Source organism: Arachis ipaensis, chromosome B3 (genome assembly GCF_059453495.1).
Source record: "Arachis ipaensis isolate K30076 ecotype BB chromosome B3, ASM5945349v1, whole genome shotgun sequence".
Taxonomy (NCBI): domain Eukaryota; kingdom Viridiplantae; phylum Streptophyta; class Magnoliopsida; order Fabales; family Fabaceae; genus Arachis; species Arachis ipaensis.
Genome location: NC_142438.1, coordinates 10,355,331 through 10,380,148, shown reverse-complemented (window position 1 = coordinate 10,380,148; position 24,818 = coordinate 10,355,331). Strand labels below are relative to the sequence as shown.

At 27.8% G+C, this 24,818-nt stretch overlaps 1 pseudogene; it reads right to left on the bottom strand.

Annotated features, from left to right (window-relative positions):
- Window positions 1-1,125: 1,125 nt before the first annotated feature.
- On the bottom strand, window positions 1,126-24,743 carry LOC110269358 (aquaporin NIP6-1-like; annotated as a pseudogene).
- Between the last annotated feature and the right edge of the window lie 75 nt (window positions 24,744-24,818).

Below are 24,818 nucleotides of genomic sequence, written 5' to 3'. Positions count from 1 at the left end.
TTTTTCTTCCATGCAAAAATGAGAAAGGAAGAAGGAACGAAAATGCAAATCAGCACTCACCTTTTTTGCTCATTCTCTCCGAATCGCAGAATCCCCAAAAAAGAAAAAGAAACAATGAGAAATCAAAAGGCAAACAGGCTTTTTACAAAAGAGGGAGTTACATATGAAGCGTTACCTTCCAATCTGAGCCACTCAAATACCCACGATCAAAAACCACACCAATCACACGGCCAGGGGCGCCTTGGAAAACGCAGCACTAATCACATCAGTCACTCATTAAAAGCGCGAAAGACGAAGCAAGCATTTAATGCTGAAAACGTTTTCAAATTCACCTGATGAACTAAGACGAGCTTGGGGGCTGAGGGGCATGGACGTACAACCAAAATCCTTGACCGAGGAATAAGACACTACCGAGAAAAAAGCTCGCCTCTATTCTGTCCAAACCAAGGCAAGCTTGGGGGCTGTGATACGTCACCCTTATCCTCGGTCAACCGCAAAGCTCGGCACGCAAATATCTGAGGCTGGCATCACATCAAACAAACTCGAAACAAGAGCAGGTAAGCTCGGCCTCACCTGTTCGAATAAAAAGACACGTGCATCATAAAGCTCGGCCCCGTACCAGCCGCCCAGAATACTCGGCACGTGAGCAGATAAGCTCGGCTTCGCCCATCCGAAGAAATAGGAAACGTGCTCAACAAAACAGAAGATCATAACCAACCTACAAACTAGGACTTATCCACTAACGGGTAGAAACCAACTCCTATAAAACCTGGCTAATATGCTCGGATAGGTCTCAGGTTCTATCACTCTCGTTCTTCTACTCTTTACTTAATACTCACTCACTGAAAATCATCACTGACTTGAGCGTCGGAGTATCTTGTGCAGGTATTCCAGCCGCGGTGTTTGACTTCCGGCCGACGTAAAGCTCTTCCTCTTTAGTGTCAACTCACTCGGAAGCACTTAAGCTCGGCCTCCCTAGTGTTCGGACGAACCACATAGCAAACATTATTATTATTCTCAATTGCTAATTTCCACAATATATACTTTTTTTTACATATATTATTTATTATATATATGATACATATAAGTTTATATATATCTTGTGTGGTTGATTGATTCTAATAATCAATGATTGTAATAATCACCTTCTGAAGCTTCCACCAGGATTTGAAGGAGTCTAGAGAGTTCAGGGTTTTCAACTTCATTAGGAAGTTTAATTAGCAAAATAAGCACGGCACCACTAAGTGCACCAAGAATTGGAGCTGTCAAATAAACTTAAATTGCTTTGTAATTGTTTGCTGTAATTGCTGAACCTAATGTTCTTGCTGGGTTCATTCATCCCCTTGATGCTGGCCTGTAAATTAATAATATCATTATAATAATTAATTTATGTTTAACTATTTAGGCAATGAAATTCTTTTACATTTAATTTTGTGTGTATAGATATCGTATTTTTTTAGAAATTAGATTTTCATCAATCTTAATTACTATGCATAACTTTTTTTTATATATAATAAATACTATTTTGACATAAACATTTTCTTAACAATCAACAGGTATTATTTTTTAAGAGAATTATATATATCAAGATTTAAAAAGAATAATTAAATAATATCACCTTATTAATTAGTTTAAGAAAACAATGCATGCAACTATAATAACCATAAGTATTTAGTATTTTTCTTAGTCTATCTTTTTATTTATTTATTTATTTATATTCAGACATTTGTGCAATTATTTGTGATTATAAATTGGTCTATCTTGTAAATACTATCTGAATCAACATTTTGATTTTTTTCATTAAGATATATTTAGATATAAATTTTAGCTTACTTTTAAAACAACTAAAATAGTTATTCACTTATTTGGTCAACTTTATTATCTAAATACAACAACAATTATAACATTAAAAAGAAGGTTTTTTTTAAATAAATAATTTAATTATTTTAATTATCAAAAAATAATTGGTAGTGTGTTTACCAATTTACATCGCATTAGTGTAAACGAAATAAGTTTGCACGTATCTCGTTTACGGTGTAAATGAGATAAGTGTATTTTTTCAATTTTCATATATTTGTAAACGAGAGATATATGTATTTATAAATAATTAAATATATTTTTTAAAAATAATAAAAAATATTAATAATTTAAATTGGACTAAACTCTTAAAAATGAAACGTTTCAAATAGTAGAGAAGATGAATAATTTTAAATAATAAAAAAGATAAATAGTCTATTTTAAATAATAAAAAAGATGAAGTGTCCATTTAAAATAATACAACGTTTTGTTGTTTAAAAAAAAAGGTAAAAAACTTAAAATATTACCCATCCGTAAAACGCATAAAACGCAGGATGCGTTTGAACCAAAAGAAAATAAAAAAAAATTAAAAAAGCGAAAACAATAAAATGGAAGTTGCCTTTTATTATTTTGATGAACAAAAAAAATAAAAAAAACTATTGAAAATAGTAAAACGCAAGTTATAATTTATACTGATACCATAGTAGTGAAATTTTTGTTTATCTGCCTATTTCGTTGCACCACATCATTATTATTTGGGAAAAGGGCCTGATTTTTTAAATTTTTGATAAATACATCTCTGAACAAAATTTAAATATAAAAAAGTCATTGATTTTAATAAATGGAGGACAATTTAATTCTTCCGTCTGAAACGGTGTCCATGTGTTCGTTACGGTGCCACGCTGGAAGGAGAATAAAATTCGAAGGACAAATAAGTCCTTGACGTTATTTTACAAATAAAGTTCGAAAGACAAATAGGTCCTTGAGAATTTAGTTCATTATGCTTCTATATGTATCATATATTACTATCTAATTGAAATATACCTATATTATGTATCATATATTACTATCTAATTTAATAATCAAATGTGTCACATGACAATCTTATTAAAATTGAGAGAAAATATATATTTTTTTAAATTAATAAATTTTCTTCCTAAATTCTCTCATCTACCTCTCTCCATTTTTCTATTTCTCTCTACTATTTTTACTTTATATATAATTTATATTTTATATTAGTAATTTGACAAATCAAAATATGTCATCCGATCGATAGTAACTAAAAATAATAACTAAAAATCTTATTATTTATAAAATTAATTATTAATAAAAATTAGACTTTTTCATATAAAAATAATAACTAAAAATCTTATTATTTAATTTTTTATCTACAGATATCTTGGTCTTCTTAGTCAGATACTTTTGTCAATTTACAACTTTTTTGTAAAAATAGTTTAATTTTATAAATCTTTTGTGCCATGCATAATTTATACTGTCAGAATAAAGTGAACTATAATTTTAAAAAAATTTTATTCCCGTAATGTTATTACGGATAAAAATACTAGTTTTAATATAATACACATTTGCATTAATGCTAACTTAATACATGAATGATGCACAAGTAAACTAATGCTAACTTGATGCATAAATGAACTAATGCTAACTAATGCCACTGGTATGATGAAAATTAAACTAATACAATTTAACAAATTCTAATATAATAAACAAATACACTAATTTTTACTAATGTTAACTAATGTGAGAAAATTGAACTAATACAATTTTAAATATATCGTTATGTAATTGAATACACATATAAAACCATTTTAAATTAAATTCTTTAATTAAATTACTTAATAATATTATGATTATTATTATTTTTGTGTGAAAGATATGTTCAATTGCTCATAAGTAGTCATTTTATTTTTTAATAGTAAAAACTCAAATATAATTAATTTTATATAAAATTAATAATTAAAATTATTAAATAATTTAATAAATTTAATTAAATTATTATCTAACAATTTTTATTATTAACTTCATATAAAATTAATTGCGACTAGATTTTCACCAAATATATATGTAGTGTTATTTTGACAAAAGATTTAAGTTAGAGAGAAAAGTCCTTAGTCCTTACTTACTCCAAGAGTCCATCAAACACTGAAGGTTCTCTCTCTTTCTCCCTTCATGAATGTCCCCGCCAATAGCGGAACTTGAAATAAAATTTTGGAGGGGCCAAATAGAAAATAATTGTCAAAATATTTTTTTATATGGACCTCATTTAAGATAAGCTTGTCTAATCTCATCTCTTTGATTTGGGTGATACTGCCAAATTTAAAGCCCTTTTTCAAGATCTCGTTCCAAAAAGTTAAAATTAAAGTCATCAGATATAACTTTTTGAACTTTTGAAGGTTATATCTCACTTTCTTCGTGATTCATTAAAGTAGAAGAACTATCTACATGTGTTGATATTGTAAAAGTTATATGTTCTCCTTCTTAAATATTAGCTTTCCTCTTAAAAAATGTATCAATTCTTTGATTTTTCATTATTATTTTATATAAAAATTTGAATATATATCTTGTAAAATATATAAAGAAGAAGTTAGAAGGACAAATATTAAAATTTATAATATTTATTGAATTTTTTTATCAATTTATACAAATACAATAATATTAATACTTATTGAATATTCTATTATTTTTTATCATATAAAAAATTAAATTAAATAAATAGTAAAATATAAAATAATATTAAATTAAATAAATAAAAGATATCTAATTTTTTATATTTGAACCTAAAGATAGAGAGAGTGTTGTTTATTGAACTTATTAGATACTTTAAATCATAGTAAAGTATTTAAGTCAAGTGAACTATTTTTTATCTTTTAAAAAAGTACTACTAAGTTTTTTATAAAAGTTTGGGGGGGCCATGGCCACCCCTTGTCTGAACTAAGCTCCACCACTGGTCCCGCCACTCACTTCCAAAGACACACCCTCCATATATTCACATGATTTTTACAATTCTATATACTTAAAATAAGTTTTTAAATTAGTTATTCTTGAAAGATATATATTAAAATACATATATACAAATTAAATAAGCTAATAAATTTTTTTTATTAAAATTAATATGATTTAGAGGGAACAAAGAATAGAAGATAGTACTTTAATTTAGTGGTTCAAATGTTACTGAATTGAAGTACTATCCTCTATTCTTATAATTGATAGAGTTCTACTATTCTATAACTATCATATAAGTAGTATTCAAAAAGTTCATAATTTAAAAGATCTCTTTCTTTGACAATATCATTTCACATAAATTCTTGATTGTTCGTCTCCAGACCCAGTTAGAATCCATATATCTGCATAAAAATTTTACAATTAGGATATGAAAGTTTAGCCAAATTAAGATCCACACTCATTATACAATTTTTATTCAAGTTTATTCAAAAAATATATTCTCTAATTATTATTATTATTATTATTATTATTATTGTTGTTGTTGTTAATAATGGGAACCATATATATTGAGACATGAAAATTATATAGCCCCCTATAAAGAATTTATTCAAGTCCATCTTGAAGAACAAATTTACTTGCTTTGGTATAACCATAATACGGTCCATACCCCAACATGCATGTATGTGCTACGAATTACCACAAAAATATACAACAATTTTCAGAATTTATTTCAATTTCTATATTCTAATTAAGAATTAGTTATTAATTGAATTGACATTTGGAAACTCTAGATATCCACTATATATCAACAATAATAATTAATAATCTTCTCTTCGAGACAGAAGTTTTCCTAAAAGAATTAATTAATCTGTCTATGCAATTGTTCTTGTACACAAGGACAATAATGTATGATCAAGCTTATTGTTGTTCATTCCTACCTCCTAGCTAGTGAGTCATGCATGCATGCCCTTATTATTATGATTAAAAATAACCAAAAAAAAAAATCCTTCTCTCTTTCTTTTGCTATCTTTAATTTATTTTTTTCTCCTCTATTTTGTCATCTTAAAAAAAAATATTTATATTAAATTATTTTTCTAACTAAAAATAGTTAATTTTGTCATAAAATTACTCATTTTAAAAATTTAAATTAATAAAAAAATAACATAAATGATTATATCTCTAACATTTTTTTAAATAAAAATTTATTTATTTATTTAACTTTTATATAGACTTTTTTTTATTTGTCTTATATTATTTTTTTATTTATCCAGAATTTTTTTTTTCAAAATTAATTATATATCCATTTAAATTTGTAAAATGAATATACAAAGATAAGGGTCCAATCTGGACAGCCAATAAAATAAAAGATTATCCATTAACCCATTACACTACTAACCCATTACAAGAATCAAAATATGACAACCTGAATTTCTTGAATCTATCTACTGTAGTCACTACCTTACATTTCTCTTCCCAAATTCTTCAAGGAGTTCCACGGCAGATGAATAGAGCACATCAATGACAGAGTCTTTAGCTTCAAAAATTTTAAGGTTTCGTGCTAGCCAGATCTTTCAAGCGAGAATTGCAGTAAGAGCACAGTTTGTCTTCCAATTGGGTCTTCTCCTCAGCACCTCTATAAGCTTTATCCATCGCCTCCAAAAATCTTCAGAGCTGTTGAAGGTAACAAAATTTTCAAATTCAACTTTTCTCCAGATTTCCTTTGCATGCTTACAGTCAAATATGCAATGATTTACTGATTCCCCTAATTCATGGCACATCGGACATATATCTTCGATCGTCTGCATCCTATTGTGTAATCGGTTTCGGACAGGTAAACCACCGTGGAGGGCTTTCCAAAGGAAGACTTTGACCTTTGGTGGGCATTGCAAGTCCCACAAGCTATTCCAAACTCTCTTCTCTCTGCACACTTCCGGGAGCTGTTGGATTGGAGGGTGAGAAAGTCTAAAAGCAATACGGTACCCAGAAGCCACCGAGTAGTATCCGTTTCGTTCCCACTTCCAGGTAATGCTATCTTCCCCATCTTCTGAGATAGTTGTTTGTAGAATCTCAGTAGCAATATCGGCTCTAAATATGCTTTTAACTAGTTCTTCTTGCCACTATCTGAAATTGTTGATGAGTTGGTTTACCCATACCATGTCTGGATTGTAATTGTTTTGCTGGTAGTCTGAAATAGGATTAAACTTCCTTAGCCATGGGTCTTCAAATATCCTAATCCGATTGCCTCTTCCTACCCTCCATTCGATCCCTGCCTCCAGAATTCTCCTTCCGTCTAGTAGACTTCTCCAGGCCCATGATGGCTGCTGACCTGTTGGGGCTTGTAAAAAGGAAGAATATTTGAAATATATGCTCTTGTAAATTTTGCTTATTAGGGACTCAGGCTTAGTAAGAATCCTCCAGCTTTGCTTGGCTAGCATAGCTAAATTGAACGCTTTAAGGTCCTTAAAACCTAGTCCCCCATACTTCTTCTCCCTACAAATTATATTCCATCTCACCCACTGTAGCCTCCTTTCAGAGCCTCTCTGACCCCACCAGAAACTCAGAATCTTCTTTTGTATTTCCTCAAGCAATGAATCAGGGAGCTTGAAGCAGCTCAATGTATAGATAGGTACAGCTGTAGCTACCGCCTTCACCAAAACTTCTCTACCACTAACGGATAGTAGAGATCTCTTCCATGTTTGCAGCTTCCTTTCCACCTTTTCCTTAATGAAATTGAACGTCTGCCTCTTAGATCGATGTACTACTGCTGGGAGTCCCAAGTAGTTATTCTGTCTGCCCACATGTGAAATTTGTAGAGATTCAGCTAGGGCATCTCTAATCTGTATTGGGGTGTTTTTGCTAAAGAATACTGAAGACTTAGAGAAGTTAATAAGTTGCCCACTAGCGTTCTTATAATCTTCCAAAATCTTTAATAGTCTCTGGCACTCCTGCTCATTAGCTTTGCAAAATAGGATTGAGTCGTCTGCAAAGAATAAATGACTAATCGTAGGACATCTACCGTTGAGTCGTAGACCTGAGATCTCTCTCCTCTGTTCTCCTCTGTGGAGCAGATGGGAAAGTCCTTCTGCACAAAGAATAAAAAGATAGGGGGGAAAGGGGATCGCCTTGCCTCAATCCCCTGCATGGTTTAAAGTAACCATGAGGTTGACCATCCACAGTAACAGAGTATGACACAGTGGTAACACATTCCTTGATCCAGTCAATCCATTTAGAACAAAAGCCCAACTTCTCCATGACTTCCCAAACAAAGCACCATTCAATCCGATCGTAAGCCTTACTCATGTCAAACTTCACTGCCATCTCATGATCCCCATGGTTCTTGTTTTTCAAAAAATGCATAAGCTCATGAGCTATTAGTATATTATCACTGATCAGGCGACCTTTAATAAATGCACTCTGATTAGCACTTATGATTTTATCCAAAATATCTTGCATTCTGTGGACAAGAATCTTAGATATAATCTTATAGAGGACCGTGCTGAGGCTAATGGGGCGAACCTGGCTCATGGTTTCTGTGCCTTGCATCTTCGGAATTAGGCAAATATGGGTATGATTGAATGCCCTTAACATCCGACCTCCAGAGAAAAAACTTTTAATAGCACTACATAAATCACCTTTAATAATCTCCCAATAATGTTGGTAAAATTTTCCAGTGAATCCATCATCTCCTGGGGCTGAGAACGGGTTAATGGAGAATGTAGCTTTCTTGATCTCTTCCTCGGAAACGCTTCTAGTAAGTTTTCTATTAGTAGCATCATCAATTTTCCTCTCCAGAGATTGCAGTTCTGCCGAGGCAGTACAGGGGTTACAGGAAGTGAACAGCTCCTTAAAGTATTCAGTGGCAATTCGGGCAATACCTCCAGGATCTGTGCTGAAATTACCCGAGCTGTCTTGTAGTCTGAAAATCTTGTTTTTTCGATTTCGACTTTGGAATTTAGCATGAAAGAATTTTGTGTTTTGGTCACCCCATTTTAGCCATTGAAATCTAGCTTTTTCCTTCCAATATCTCTCCTCTTGTAAGTAAACTTCAGCTAATTCTTCCTCCAGTTGTAAAATAGTTGATCTTGTTGCTTCTGTCCCCTTTAATTTTTCCAGCTTCAATTGATTTTCCAAGTCCAAAATTAGGTGTTGCGAATCGCTAGAGCCAGATTTTTGCCATTCTACCAATACATGCCTGCATTTTTTCAGTTTAGAGAACAGCTTGAACATTGGAGAGCCATCAAATTCAGTCCTCCATGTTTCTTTCACCATATTAAGAACTTCCACATTGTCACACCATCTTTCCTGAAATCGAAATCTTCTTTTTGCCTTGTGCTCCTCCCTGTCCACCAGTATCATCAAAGGGCAATGGTCAGAGCCTGTATCATCTAAATGTAGTATTGTTGCTTGCGAATAATTTGCTCTGAAATGATGTGTAGAGAGGCATTTATCCAGCCGTTCCATGATTAGGTTGTCACCGTATCGTCTATTGCTCCAAGTGAATTTTCTCCCTTCGTAACCCAAGTCCACCAGCTCACCATCACTAATGAATTTATTGAAAGCCTCTATTGATGAGGCCGACTTTATTCTTCCTCCCTCTTTCTCATGATAGGCGGAGATGGCATTAAAGTCGCCTATCACAAGAAAATAGGGGCTGACTGTCATTTTGATCTCCATAATTCTTCGGAATTGATTAAACCGAATGTTGTCATCACAATGTAGGTGAACAACAGCTACTTCCCATTTCCTTTGTTTGGTAGGGTCTGTCCACTCAAAGAAAATAAAGAAGTCATCGCTAGAAAGAATTGAGACAACTGCATTATCCTTCCATGCCAGCACTAGCCCACCAGATTGACCCCTAGGATCCACATAATATGCCTGCTGAAAACCCGCTTTGTTGCATTGAGTTGTAACATTCGTGGTAATATTCTTATTTCACATAAAAACATTACATCGGGAGAATGAGATCTAGAGATCCCTTGTATGTTGTGAACTGTCAGGGGATTCCCCATACCCCGACAGTTCCACATCATCATCTTCATTGGTCACTGGGTGCACATTGTGGGGTGGCACCCTCTCCCTCTTCCGCTTGCATTTTTTCTTCTGAACATAATTTCTTCTTATTGAGTGGAACCCTTTCTCCATGTGAACTCCTTTTAACTCCAGACACTGTAGTAGGTTTCCTTGCTAGCTGCTTTAAGTTTTGTCTCTTGCTAGTAGATTTTGTGAGCTGCAGCCCTTGTTCTCCAAACACAAAGCACGTCGTTGCTTCAATCCCCTTTGAATATTCCTTTTCGTCTCTTCCTTTAGCATTGTTTCTTTCTATTGCTGATCCGGTATTGATTTGTGGAGGATAGTTTGCTGTTTGTATCTTCTTTTAAACGATAGCATTGCTCATAACTTCTTCTTCCTCACTTCTTCCCTCTCTTCCTTGAGACTACATTGATAGATTAGCCAGTCCCTTAATTAAGTTTACTGGAGTTGGCTTTTTGGCCCTGTTGTGTGAGCTGTCTTGCCCTTTAGGCAGATTAGTATTAGGATTATCCTTTGTAGCACCCTCTCTTCTTCCCGTCTGGTCGGCTTTCAACCAATCCCACCACTTTTCTTCTCCCACCTCTCCCTTCAACGAATCTTCAATTTGAAAACTGCAAGCTCTTGTCTCATGTCCAATGAATCCACAATAATTGCAAAAAGTGCCGATCTGTTCATACTTTAATGCCACTTCAAGTTGTTGGTTTTTGGGACTAACAAGCTTGACATATCTTCTGAGAGGTTTTGTTACATCCAAGTTTACCTATATTTTAACAATGCTATGCTCCTTGCCTTGAACGTGGAAGATATCACATCCAGCACCTCTCCAAATGAGCCTCCTATCTTCCTTCCTAGTTCTTTAGTCTTGAATTGTTCTGGCAAACCCCAAATTTGTATCCATATTGGCACGTGAGTGAAATATATTTCTACATTATTCTCACCCTCCTTCTATCTCCTAAGATTCAGGATGTAGTTTTTGAATAGCCAAGGGGCACCCCTCTCAATACGAAGCATATCCTTCTCATCTCCAAAGAAGAATTGAAATATGTTTCCTCCATGATCTACCACTTTAAAACCCTCCGGTTGCCTCCATATAGAGTACATAGCAGCCTCCACAGTACCGCTTGAGAATGGTTTATCCGCCAAAAGTCTCCCAACTAAACTTCTTGCACAACGTTCAATCCCAACTTGCACGTCTTTCTCATCAAAACTGATTATTGTGTTTTCTTCTTCAGGTTGCAGTCTCGGATTGCTAGCAGCGGTAGCAGCGTTTGCTGCCATGTTGATCAAGTTGACACAATGACACTAGATTACTCGAAATGATCGATTGATCACAGAAAATTATAGATAGTAAAATTTCTCTGCTAAACCCTAGCAGAGCACTTTAAACCTCAAGGGCACTTTACGAAATTTGGAAACCTATTTATCCAGAATTGAATTTTAGATTTTTAGAGTATAAAATTCTAATATCATATCATAAAATTACTCGTTCTATAAATTTAAATTGATAAAAAAAGACAATATAAATAGTTATATTTACCAAATTTCATAAATAGATCCTATTATAATAAATTAAAAATTAATTATTTATATAATAATATAAAAGTGAAGGTAGATTTGATAGAAGGATATACCGGACTATGAGAATGTTGCGCATGACAGTGGCTCTCACCGCGATTCCCGCTAACTCTCCAATAGCCTTTATTTATCACCATAAACAACTTCATCAATATTATAAGCAAGCTTACGTTCATGGTGCAATAATAAACAAACAAAAATTCCAAAATCTCATCTCAATTATTATTATTATTATTATTATTATTTAAAAAATGTAAGATTTTACAGCGGTATATCTCACTGCCAAAACATATTCATGTCACACATATAAACAAACCTATATTCATGCAAGTTGAATTATTGGGACCAGGTACAAATTCTTCTAATATAGATGGATATATTTTCAAACATTATTATTTCTATATTCATTGACTCAAATATAGCAACCATAGTCCATAGCATTTTAACTTGGATTTTATTGGCACCGCCTTACCACCAAGCCTGCTTCTCTGGGTTAACTCTTTTTCAATAATAATAAAGAGATATATACAACCAATTATTTGGCTCACTTATTCACAAAGTTTCTTAATTACCCATATGGCCATATACATACTGAAAAAAAATATTTTATTTTATTTATCTGATTAATAGTGCAACACACAGCAAATTAATGCCCTTTATTCAAGATATATTTAATTTTTTCTAAATGTATCTAGTAAATAAGCATTATTATTGAGTAATATTAAATTTTTTTAAAAAATTTAAACTAATTAGAAGATAATAAAGAACAAATGAATAGAATAGTATTCATGTTTACTAAAGTTTAAAAAAGTGAGATCAAATATAAAACTTACAAAAATAACTAATTAATTATAAAATTTATCACATACATAATAATCCCATGAAAAATTTTCAAATCAGAGTATCCGATCCATTTGCAGAGGCAACTTGAAAATTTTATTGTGTTTTATATAATATATACTTCACTTCATTGGAAACTATAATTATTGCAGACGCATATGCACCCATTTTTAATATATTTTTTTTCATTCACTCTTGTCCTTTGCAGTTTGCAGATTAAACATGTACAACTTCGGATGTCTGACTACTAATAAATGCACCCAATCATATAATAATCAATAAATAAAACCAAAAATGATATATTATTCAATCTGATCCCCACAAAATAATAAAATGAACTTATAATAATTTAGAGTTTCAACTTATAATATATATTACTTTAAAATATTTGTAATAAGGTAAGAATTTATAAGTTATTTTACACAATCAATTATGCATAAATTCGCATGAATTATATGAAAATATTTTAAACATTTATTGTGCTTGTGGTTTGTATTTTTTATATATATCTTTTTCATAAAATTTTAAAAAAATAAAACACTAAAAGTAAATACAAACTAAACACACTTTTAGTCTTTTTTACATAGGACACATGTAAATTTATATAAAGAAAGTTGTGTTATCTTAATTTTGTTAACATAACCTAAAAATATTAAAAAAATAATAATAATAAAAAGAGATGGATTAAGCCGTATTTTATAAGCACATAAATTTATAAGTTTTATTGGCATATTTAATTTGTATATATGTATTTTAATATATATCTTTTAAGAATAATTAATTTGAAAACTTATTTATTTTAAGTATATATAATAGCAAAAATGATGTGAATAGACAATAATAAATAAGACTCTATTATTCTAAAATTGATAATGTTCTAATATTCTATAACATTCTACTATTCTATAACTATCATATAGGTGGTATTCAAAAAGTTCATAATAAAATTAAAAAATTAATAAAATTTGTCAAAGAATTATATATCTTCCGAAACACAAGGAATCTCACTTAATTAGATTTTTTCAAGTTTGAGAGAACTAATAATTAAGAATTCTCATGAAAAACACATTAACCACATATTTTTATTTCATTAAGCTAGATAGTTGCAATGATAGATAATAATAATAATAATAATAATAATAATAATAATAATAATAATATAGTAGCGTATGCATGGTGTCATACCACTCCTTTCAATTTGATAATATTGTTATTGTGTTATGAATTATGATATATGAATCAGCAGCTTTTTAATAAAAATGAAACGGTGCATTATTAATTTTTTACAATTATATTTTTTTTATCATTATATCTTTTTTTCTAAACTTTGTACGGAAAAATATAATAAATTGAATGTTTTATAAATTATTCTATCTTATATTTAATTTATAATTAAATAAATATAAAATTTTTATTTTATTTTTATTATTATCTTATATAAAATAATTTTAAATTTCACTTGACCAATATCAAAATTTAATTAATGACAATAATTTTAAATTTTAAAATTTTTATCATATAATAAAAATCATTTTAATTTAAATTGTTTATACATCAAATATGCTGATTCTCTATTATATGTCAACAGTTAGCAATAATAACACTGAATTTTAAATCATCGAAAACAATTAAATTATTGATTAATTACTCTTATAAAAAACTAAATACTAAAAGTAGTTAAATAGAATAGACAAATTATCTTACAAAAATTAATTCATATATATATATATAAGAAATAATATACAAAACTTTTTATTTTGAAGAGTGAAATTAAATAAAAAATAAAGATTAATCTATAAGATGTTTTTTCTCGTTATAATTAACTAACGGCTCAACAGGCACGACTGTTCAGCCGCTTTTTTATTGTTTTTTAAGAAATTATTTTTAATTTTTTATTAATATATTATTTATTTTTAAAATTTATTAAATAAATATTTTTTTATTATTTTAATATTAACGTGACTTTATTTATATTATATTTTGTTAAAATTAAAATTATTATAAAAAAATCTTTAAAATATTAAATTATAAAAACACACAATAAAATATATATATATATATATATATATATATATATATATATATATATATATATATATATATATATATAAAACATCAGAAACAACATAGTTCAACGAATAATGATAATAATAATATTATCCTAATTCAAAAAGATTATATATAAACCAAAATACATATTAATTATTTACAAAAGACCATTTTTATTTAAATTTTATAGATATTTATATTTGACTCTATCTTTTTTAAGTGATAGGCCAAAATATGGATCTAAATCTAAAGAGGCCTTCATTTTTCTATAAATAATAAAAAAACAGAAGAAATAAAATGCTTATTTTTTTCGTTTTTAAATATCAAACTATAAAAATAATTAATAAACAAAATAAAAGAATATAAAAATTATGTACTTGAGAAAAATTTTCGTAATTCATCCTACATTTTCTTATCAATAACTTTTTGAATCTTGAAAAACTGTCGGATTTATTGACCATAGAAATAACTATATAAATGCTCCAAGATTATTCAATTAAATTGATTTCTTATTATAGGGATGAATTCAATTAATTATAGATTTGATAAAATAATTTAAAATTAAAAATAAAAAATATTTAAAAATAAATATAAAAATTTTATAAGTTATTTAACTTTTAGGACGTTAAAATTTAAAAATTTAAATTAAATAAGATATTAAAAAATTTATCATGTTGTTATTATGTGAAATAAAATTAAGATAAATATTTATAAAGTAATTATTTATAAATATTATAAAATTTATTTATTTATTTTTTTAAAAGTGTTTAATTTGAAGTAAAGATAAAAATTTATATTTAAAGTATTTTTTTAATTTTATATTTATAATTCTAATAGATAAAAAATATTTTATTTTTTAAATTTTATTTTTAATTTATTAAATTATCTTTAATTTTATTATTTTTTAATTATTAATTTATACTTTTATTATATATTCTTATTGTATCACACACAATTATTCTCTCTTACTATTATTTTTTATATCACACACTATTATTGTCTTGTTCTCCTTCTCATTTTCTTTGTCTCTTCCCACATTCTCTTCACCCGATCGTAATTAATGATCATCAAGTACTATTATCGCAACTTTTAATATTGTCTATCACTTTGATCTATAATCATTTAGTGTGTTAACTTTTATCAGTCGTTAAAGTGTTGTTAAAAGAATTTATTTTTGTGTCTTTTGAATATCTAGATGTATAAAAATAATAGTTTTTTCTTGATGTGTATTTTAAATTGTCTTATTATTCTATTAAAAAAGATGTACGACATAAAATATTCAAAATTTTTGCTCAAATTATTAAAATTTGATGTTAATAATTTATAAAAATAATATCAAAATATATTATTTTTAACTAATTTAATAAAAATAGTACATTATTGTAAATTTTTAACTAATAATTATAAATTTAAGTTGCAATTTAATATAAGCCCTTAGAATAAAAGAAAGTTATTATTTCTTATATTTGACTACTTTTATATAAGTTGTACGTTTGTTTAAACTATATTAATTAAACTATATTTTATTATAATATTTTGCATGTTTTGAAATAATGCGATCATACTCTAAAGATGACATTAGTTTTCATAGTATAAAGATGACATTAGTTTTCATAGTCTAATACGAACCTTTTTATTATTTTGTTTGTTACTTAAATACTATCTATAAAAAAATAATTACTTAAGGTGAAACATTGTAAAAAGAGAGACATTTTTTTGAATCTAGAGTTTTAATTTGTTTCTTAATCATCACTTGATATAACGCAAATTTAATATGTTAAAAAATTCCCTCTGTCTCTCACTCGTATTCTTAACTTCTTCTATAATAAATTTTTTAAATTATCTAATATACAAAAGGTCACATCTTTGCATTTATTTTAAAAGTTAAAAGTTAAAAGTAAATGATATTAGTATTTTTAACAAAATTAAAATAAAAAAATAAAAGGCTCTTGATATATTCTTTTGTATTAGAATATTACAGTTTATTATATTATTATTTTATCTTTATACCACATAACAAAAAATAAAATTTTATATCTTCTTGTTTTTATTTATTTTATTTTATTTTTATTACAATTTATTATATTATTATATCATCTTTGTACCACATAACAAAAAGTAAAATTTTATATCTTTTTGTTACTCATTTTACTGTGTTTTGGCTATCTAGATTAGGCTGTATAATATCGTAAAAGTTGAAACGTTAAAAAATATATAATAGAAAATTTAGATCGATGTTTATTGTGTTATCAGGTTATTATAAAAAATTAATTAATAAATATTTTTATCCTACCACATGTTCAATGTTATATGTTATCTAATATTCAGTAAAAAAAAATAATATTAACTAACATAAAATTGATTAAAAATTCAAAAAAGAATTAACAAAATATCCATGAGAATTTTTTTACTTTACCATATAGGTACATATTTTTTTTGCGTCTTTTATATGCCAATCAAATAATTAGTACCATATGTCAAATGAATAATATTAAATTAATAATTTTTTTTTTGCAATATAAGTTATTTATTTTAATTTAATTATGAACGAATTTGCATGTACTTGAATATCAGTACTCTACATCATTAATTGTTTAGGAAATAAACATATTAATATTTTAACAAATTATTGGTAGGTGTAATTTTTTTTTTTGCCTCTTTTCAATGTTAATCAAATAAGAATTTAATTTTGATATTCTATTAGTGTAAAATAGTTTGACATGAATCTAATTACACAACGCTATCAAAATTAAACTCATCAAATAATCAGGGTTATATACCAAACAATATTATGGAATACAAAATCATTAAATTTTTTGTTATATAATTTATTTAATTTAATTTAAAAATAAATATTTATGTACTCAAATTTTAATCACAATACTTTACATAATCAATAATTTTAAAAATAAAAAAATAATATCATTCAATACAAAAAAAATTTAAAAATTGAGATTTAACTAAAATAAAGGTAATAATTTGTAATTGTAGTGAATGGAGGCAATACAATCACGATGTTAAAAGAAGGAGAATGATGGAAATAGTAAAAATATAGAAAAGTGCATCTTGTGGTGAGAGTAAAAGAACTACGAATCCAATAATGAGATAAAAAAAATTAATAACAGAAGAATGAGATCAAACTCTTGGTATAAAGTACTCACATATAGAATATATCCAAAATAAAATGATAAGATCTATAAAAAAATATTGATCACTGCTAATTATTCTTTTCCTCTTTTTATATTTGGCATCAAAAATCAACATTTGGCATTATCGTTGTTTAGTTCATAAAACCATAAAAATTCATCCAAATAATTGTTATATATAGAGAAGAACATTCAATGAAGAGAATTAAAAAAAATTGAAAAGGATAAATTATTGAAATAAAAAATTGAAGAAGAGGTTACGCGTTTTTATGGTTATTAGTGAAAACACAGAATGAAAAGAATATGTGGTGTTGTTAACGATGGAAATTTTTTTATTTAATACTTATTTTCAGTTGCTAAGTACATCAATTTAGATATTTAGTAGATATTTGCAGTTGCGATAATTATGATCCATCTTTTTATTATGAACTTTTTTGAATACTTATATGATAGTTATAAGGTAGTAGAGCTTTATCAATTATAGAAATAAAATTATATCGTGTTACTAATTTTCAGTGAATAATTCTATGGAAGTGGCGATCACTTTTTAATAAATAATTTAAATTTGTTTATGCTATTTATAGTCTTAAATTAATTTATTAAGTAGTTCAACTCTCCTATTATGAACGACATTTATTAAATCGGTAATGTTAGGAAGAAAAACAAAAACGATCTTATTTAGTATTTATTACAATTAATAAATATTAAATAAGACAATTTTTTATAATATTTTATTAATTTTTTTATTATTAAACATTTCCGTTATTAAATATAAGCTCAAATTAAAGCACCCAATAATAGTTAGATGTAATTTTCATTTTAGGTTTTAAAATTAGTGGACAAATCAATTTGATTAAAAAATATTCATTAAGATCTCAACTTTAAAATAATGTGAGCCATATTAATATTTAAGTGAATTTTAGGTGAATTTTTATTCACGATTTTTATATAATAATAATAATTAAATAACATCATGACATTATAATGGCTAATTGACATAGTCGATATAATTTTCAAAATTGAATCTTGTGATTTAATTAGTGTCAACTGAAAAATAATTAATGAACGCTCTTTCTATATATTGTTTCAAAAACCATGTGAATAGACAGAATGGGAATAAAAATTACAAGGATAATAATGAATAGGATTCCACTGTCCAGTAATTGATAGTACTCTACTACTCTACAACTTTCGTATAGGTAATATTCAAAAAATTCATAATAAAAAAAATAATAAGATTTGACACAATTTTTGATAATATTTTATTAATTTTTTTTGTACTAAATATTTTCATTATTAATATAAGCTCAAGTCAAAGCACCCAATAATACTTAAATGTAATTTTTATTTTAGGTTTTAAAATTAGTGAATAAGTCAATTTAATTAAAAAACGATTCATTAATAAGATCTCAACTTTAAAATAATGTGACCCATATTAATTAATATTTAAGTGAATTTTAGGTGAATTTTTATTCACGATTTTTATATAATAATAATTAAATAATATCATGACATTATAATGACTAATTAACATAATCAATAAAATTTTTAAAATTGAATGTTGTGATTTAATTGATGTCAACTAAAAAATAACTAATAAAGTCCGTCTATATATATTGTTCCAAAAATCATGTGAATAGACACAATGGTAGTGTTTGTTTTGAGGTATTAAGACAGAGATTGAGAGACTGAAACTCAATATTATGTTTGTTGGTTGAGAGACTGGTACTAAAATTTGTGTCTCTGTCTCTAAAATTTTAGTATTTTAGTACCTCCAAAAAGCAGGGACACAGGAGACTAAAATTTTTAGAAATAGAGACTGAAACTTTTATAACATTTTATACTTAAAATATCCTCATTTCAATTAATTAATTCCAATTTTACCTTTTGTATAAATTAAATTAGAGTTTTATTTTTGTTTCAATTTTTGTCACTCACTTTGCACCAAACAGAATAATGAGATTTATTTCAATCTCTATCTCTTAATCTCTATCTCTCAATCTCAGTCTTTCCATTTCTGTCTCTCCACTAAACGCTACCAATGTAACAAGGATAATAATGTATAGGATTCCACTTTCCTATATTTGATGGTACTCTACTACTCTACAAGACTACAACTATAATGTAGGTAGTAGTAAAAAAGTTCATAATAAAAAAAAATTAATAAGATTTGACAGGAAGTTCTACTTCTTTTGAAACACAAAGAGGTGAATTCTATGGTGCCTTTTATTATTGTGCCTAAATTGCCTAACTTGCTTTTATAAGTAAAAAATAAAATGTATAAAATAAAAATAAAATATTTAAAATTTATTAAATGTTATTTCTTTGCTTTTTTAGTAAGTTAGGCAACATGACTTAGGCACCATAGCATTCACCACACAAAGAATTTCATATGGTGTCATACTAGTATATCCTATGTTGCATTATTAATTAATTAATTCAATTATGGTGTATTTTATTTTTATAAATCATGTATGAAATAAAGCATAAGAAAGACGTACGGATTGTACCCCCTCTGCATATTTAAAGAACTGCTCAAGCTCTATGGATATATTATTACCCAAGCTCAACTACTCAAGCATTATTGTAACCTCTCTTTCTGTAACTTCTCTTTCTTTTTAAATATTAGAATATGAAACTCTCTTGCTCTTTGTGATCTCCTTCCGTTTTAAATAACACAATTTTTTATAATTTTTTATTATTTTTTTCGTACTAAACATTTTCAATATTAAATATAAATTCAAGTCAAAGCACCCAATAATAGTTAAATGTCATTTTTATTTTAGGTTTTAAAATTAGTGGATAAGTCAATTTAATTAAAAAATAATTTATTAATAAAATTTCTACTTTAAAATAATGTGACCCATATTAATTAATATTTAAGTGAATTTTAGGTGAATTTTTATTCACGATTTTTATATAATAATAATTAAATAACATCATGACATTATAATGACTAATTAATATAATCAATATAATTTTTAAAATTGAATGTTGTGATTTAATTGATGTGAACTAAAAAATAACTAATAAAGGCTGTCTATATATATTGTTCCAAAAACCATGTGAATAGACACAATGTGACAAGGATAATAATGTATAGGATTACACTTTCCTATATTTGATGGTACTCTACTACTCTACAACTATCATGTAGGTAGTAGTAAAAAAGTTCATAATAAAAAAAAATTAATAAGATTTGACAGGAAGTTCTACTTCTTTTGAAACACAAAGAATCTCATATGGTGTCATACTAATATATCATATGTTGCATTATTAATTAATTAATTCAATTATGGCGTATTTTATTTTTATAAATCATGTATGAAATAAAGCATAAGAAAGAGGTACGGATTGTACCCCCTCTTCATATTTAAAGAACTACTCAAGCTCAACTGCGCAAGCTCTAGGGATATATCATTACCCAAGCTCAACTACTCAAGCATTATTGTAACCTCTCTTTCTGTAACTTCTATTTCTTTTACAATTAGAATATGAAACTCTCTTGCTCTTTGTCATCTCCTTCCGTTTTAAATAAGACAATTTTTGATAATATTTTATTAATTTTTTTTGTACTAAACATTTCCATTATTAAATATAAGCTCAAGTCAAAGTATCCAATAATAATTAAATGTAATTTTTATTTTAGGTTTTAAAATTAGTGGATAAGTCAATTTAATTAAAAAATAATTCATTAATAAGATCCATACTTTAAAATAATGTGATCCATATTAATTAATATTTAAGTGAATTTTAGGTGAATTTTTATTCACAATTTTTATATAATAATAATTAAATAATATCATGACATTATAATGACTAATTAATATAACCAATATAATTTTTAAAATTGAATGTTGTGATTTAATTGATGTCAACTAAAAAATAACTAATAATGACTGTCTATATATATTGTTCCAAAAACCATGTGAATAGACACAATGTGACAAGGATAATAATGTATAGGATTTCACTTTCCTATATTTGATGGTACTCTACTACTCTACAACTATCATGTAGGTAGTAGTAAAAAAGTTCATAATAAAAAAAATTAATAATATTTGACAGTAAGTTCTACTTCTTTTGAAACACAAAGAATTTCATATGGTGTCATACTAATATATCCTATGTTGCATTATTAATTAATTAATTTAATTATGGTGTATTTTATTTTTATAAATCATGTATGAAATCAAGCATAAGAAAGAGGTACGGGTTGTACGCCCTCTGCATATTTAAAGAACTGCTCAAGCTCAACTGCTCAAGCTCTAGGGATATATCATTATCCAAGCTCAACTACTCAAGCATTATTGTAACCTCTCTTTCTGTAACTTCTCTTTCTTTTATAATTAGGATATGAAACTCTCTTGCTCTTTGTCATCTCTTTCCGTTTTAAATAAGACAATTTTTTATAATATTTTATTAATTTTTTTTGTACTAAACATTTCCATTATTAAATATAAACTCAAGTCAAAGTACCCAATAATAGTTAAATGTAATTTTTATTTTAGGTTTTAAGATAGAATAATTTATGAAACATTCAATTTATTATCATTTTTCTTCGTACAAAATTTAGAAGAAAAAGATATAATGATAAAAAATATAATTGTAAAAAATTAATTAAAAAACAATGAAAAAAAAAAGTAGTTATCTCTTTTAGTAATGTTTAATTAAGTATTTCAAAATATAATATATTAGCCTATATATCACTTACTTAAATACAACTATATCTCTTCTGTCCTTATCTGAATATCCGTGCTTATAAACAAAAGCACTTTTATTTAAAAGATAAAGTGTTTGCCGTCTTAATTAATTTCTTACTATGTTTCCAGTTGAGAGTAAAATAAATCAGCCTTTTTCACTTGTGAATAGTACAAGAAAGCATAATCAACCCATTGAACACTATTTACTAAACAAGTGACGAAATGCATTTATTAGAGACCATTAAAGTAGGTTGAAAGTTAGCTGTATCCTTGAATATTCATAACGCATTCAATGAAAGGTCATTCCATTTGCTTTGCGAGGAAATTGCTATACATGTACTTTAACAATGTCTTTTTTTTTCTCTGTGTAATATGTAGTCAGAAACAGGGTCCCTTGACCCATGTGATGTTCATAATTTCATTGTCCTGATATTATTCCTTACCCAAATAAACAAAGCATGTATATATTGAATTTATTGTTATAAGATAGTCTACTTATTCTACACCATCAGCACCATCAACACGACCCACACGAGGAACTTCAGGTGCACCTCTTTTCGGAGGTTTCAGATCCACCAACAATAATGGTGGGAATCTTAGTAAAAAATCACTCTTTTTATGACTAACTTTTCTTGTAACTGTTTCCTCACTTAACTAATTTTGTAAGTAGACAATCACAATAAAATAAAATAACAATAGATTGGTATTCAAATAAAAAAAATACCTTCTTGATGAGTCCTAACACCTTGACCTTCCATCCTTTCACTTTCTTTTTCAAAATTTCAAAATCTTTCCATCAAACAAATTTCATTCGTTATATGCTATTGAGATATATACTATTTGAGAATTATCAAACAAATTAAAATATACCTAAAGTTTATAATAATTACTTGAATAAATGCTAAATAGCTGAAGGAACTGAATATTATTGCCAATAAGGTAAAAAGAAAGCTAAAATATACATAAATCTAAACCATAATATCTATATCCTTAACGCTACCAACTACTAACATAACTGAAAAGAAAAAAGGCTTAATTATAAGCTATTCTTAAATCTGAATCTGTTAACACCCTTCTTGCAAATGTTACCTGAATCAATATTTTAATTTTTTTTGTTAAGATATGCTTAAATATAAATTTTAGCTTACTTTTAAAACAACTAAAATAATTATTTGATCAACCTTATCATCTAAATACAACAACAATTATAACATTAAAAAGGATAAGGATCATCTTATAAACAAAATTTATATAGTTAAATCCATTTTAAAATCCTTTTTTGTTGTTCTTTCTCACTGTTGCTCTCATAATAGCAAATTAAAGGTCTTGCCGAGGAAAAATTGATAAAAAAAAAAAAAAGCGTACATATAATAAGAAATAAAGTATGTACTATTTCATCACTCCTTCCCCTTTCTCTATAAGTCTATATAAAGGCTAAGACTTCACACTTCCCTATAATTCTTTACCCTTCTTTCTCCAATCATTCACACTTCTCCATATATCTTCTCCATTCATTTACACTTCTCCGTATATCTCAAGTTCTTTATCTCTCTCTCAAAACAATTATTAAAGAGAGCAAGAAGAGTAATTATAATGAAGTGTTCTTACTCAAAGTCTCTTGTTATTTGCCATTTCCTTCTGTTCCTCTTGCCAAAAAGATATAAGCCACATCTCTAACTATCTCTCAACTCCTTTTATAACTAACTTTTCTTGTAACTGTTTCCTCGCTTAACTAATTTCAAATTTGTATGATTAGGTAGGAGCAGAGTTGGTTCGCACCTTTATGCTGATGTTCGCCAGAACAGCGGTGGCAATAATTAACGAGAAGACCAATGGATTGGAAAGTCTGATGGGCTGCGCTGTCATCACCGGCTTGCAGTGGCGGTGATCATCCTCTCCACCGGACACATATCCGGTGCTCATCTCAACCCTGCTGTCACCATTTCCTTTGCTGCTTTGAAGCACTTCCCATGAAAGAATGTAAGAACTCGTGATATATAATATTGAAAGCAGTGACAACAAACATGAGATTAAAGCTGATGAATGATGATGAATTCTAAAGCAAAAGCTTGGCCATATCCTCCACCCCCCAATGAATGGATGATACACTCCCTTCAGTGCAAATGCGGCACACACTGATGCCAATATCTGTGCCTGCATGCATGCCATATATATTTTAGTGAACATTCACATGCATTCCATATATAGATAGATCACTGAGTTCTTACCTTCTTCCAAGGGAAGTGCTTTAAGGCAGCAAATGATACGGTGACAGCGGGGTTCAGATGAGCACCGGATATGTGTCCGGTGGACAGGATGATCACCGTCACCGCAAGACGACAGCGCAGCCCATCAGACTTTCCAATCCATTGGTCTTCTCGTTTGTTATTGCCGCCGTTGTTCCGGCGAACATCAGCATAAATGTGCCAACGAAGTCTGCTCCTACCTAATCATACAAATTTGAAATTAGTTGAGGAAACAGTTACAAGAAAAGTTAGTTATGAAAGGAGTGATTTTTTACTAAGACCCCACCATTATTGTTGATGGATCTGAAACCTCCGAAGAGAGGTGCACCTGGAGTCCCTCGTGTGGCTCGTGTTGATGGCGCTGATGGGATTTCCTCATTATTATAATTCTCCATTATTATTACTCCTCTCAATCTCTTTAATAATTGTTTTGTTCTGTTCTTTAGCTGATTATTCAAGTAGTTCTTGTT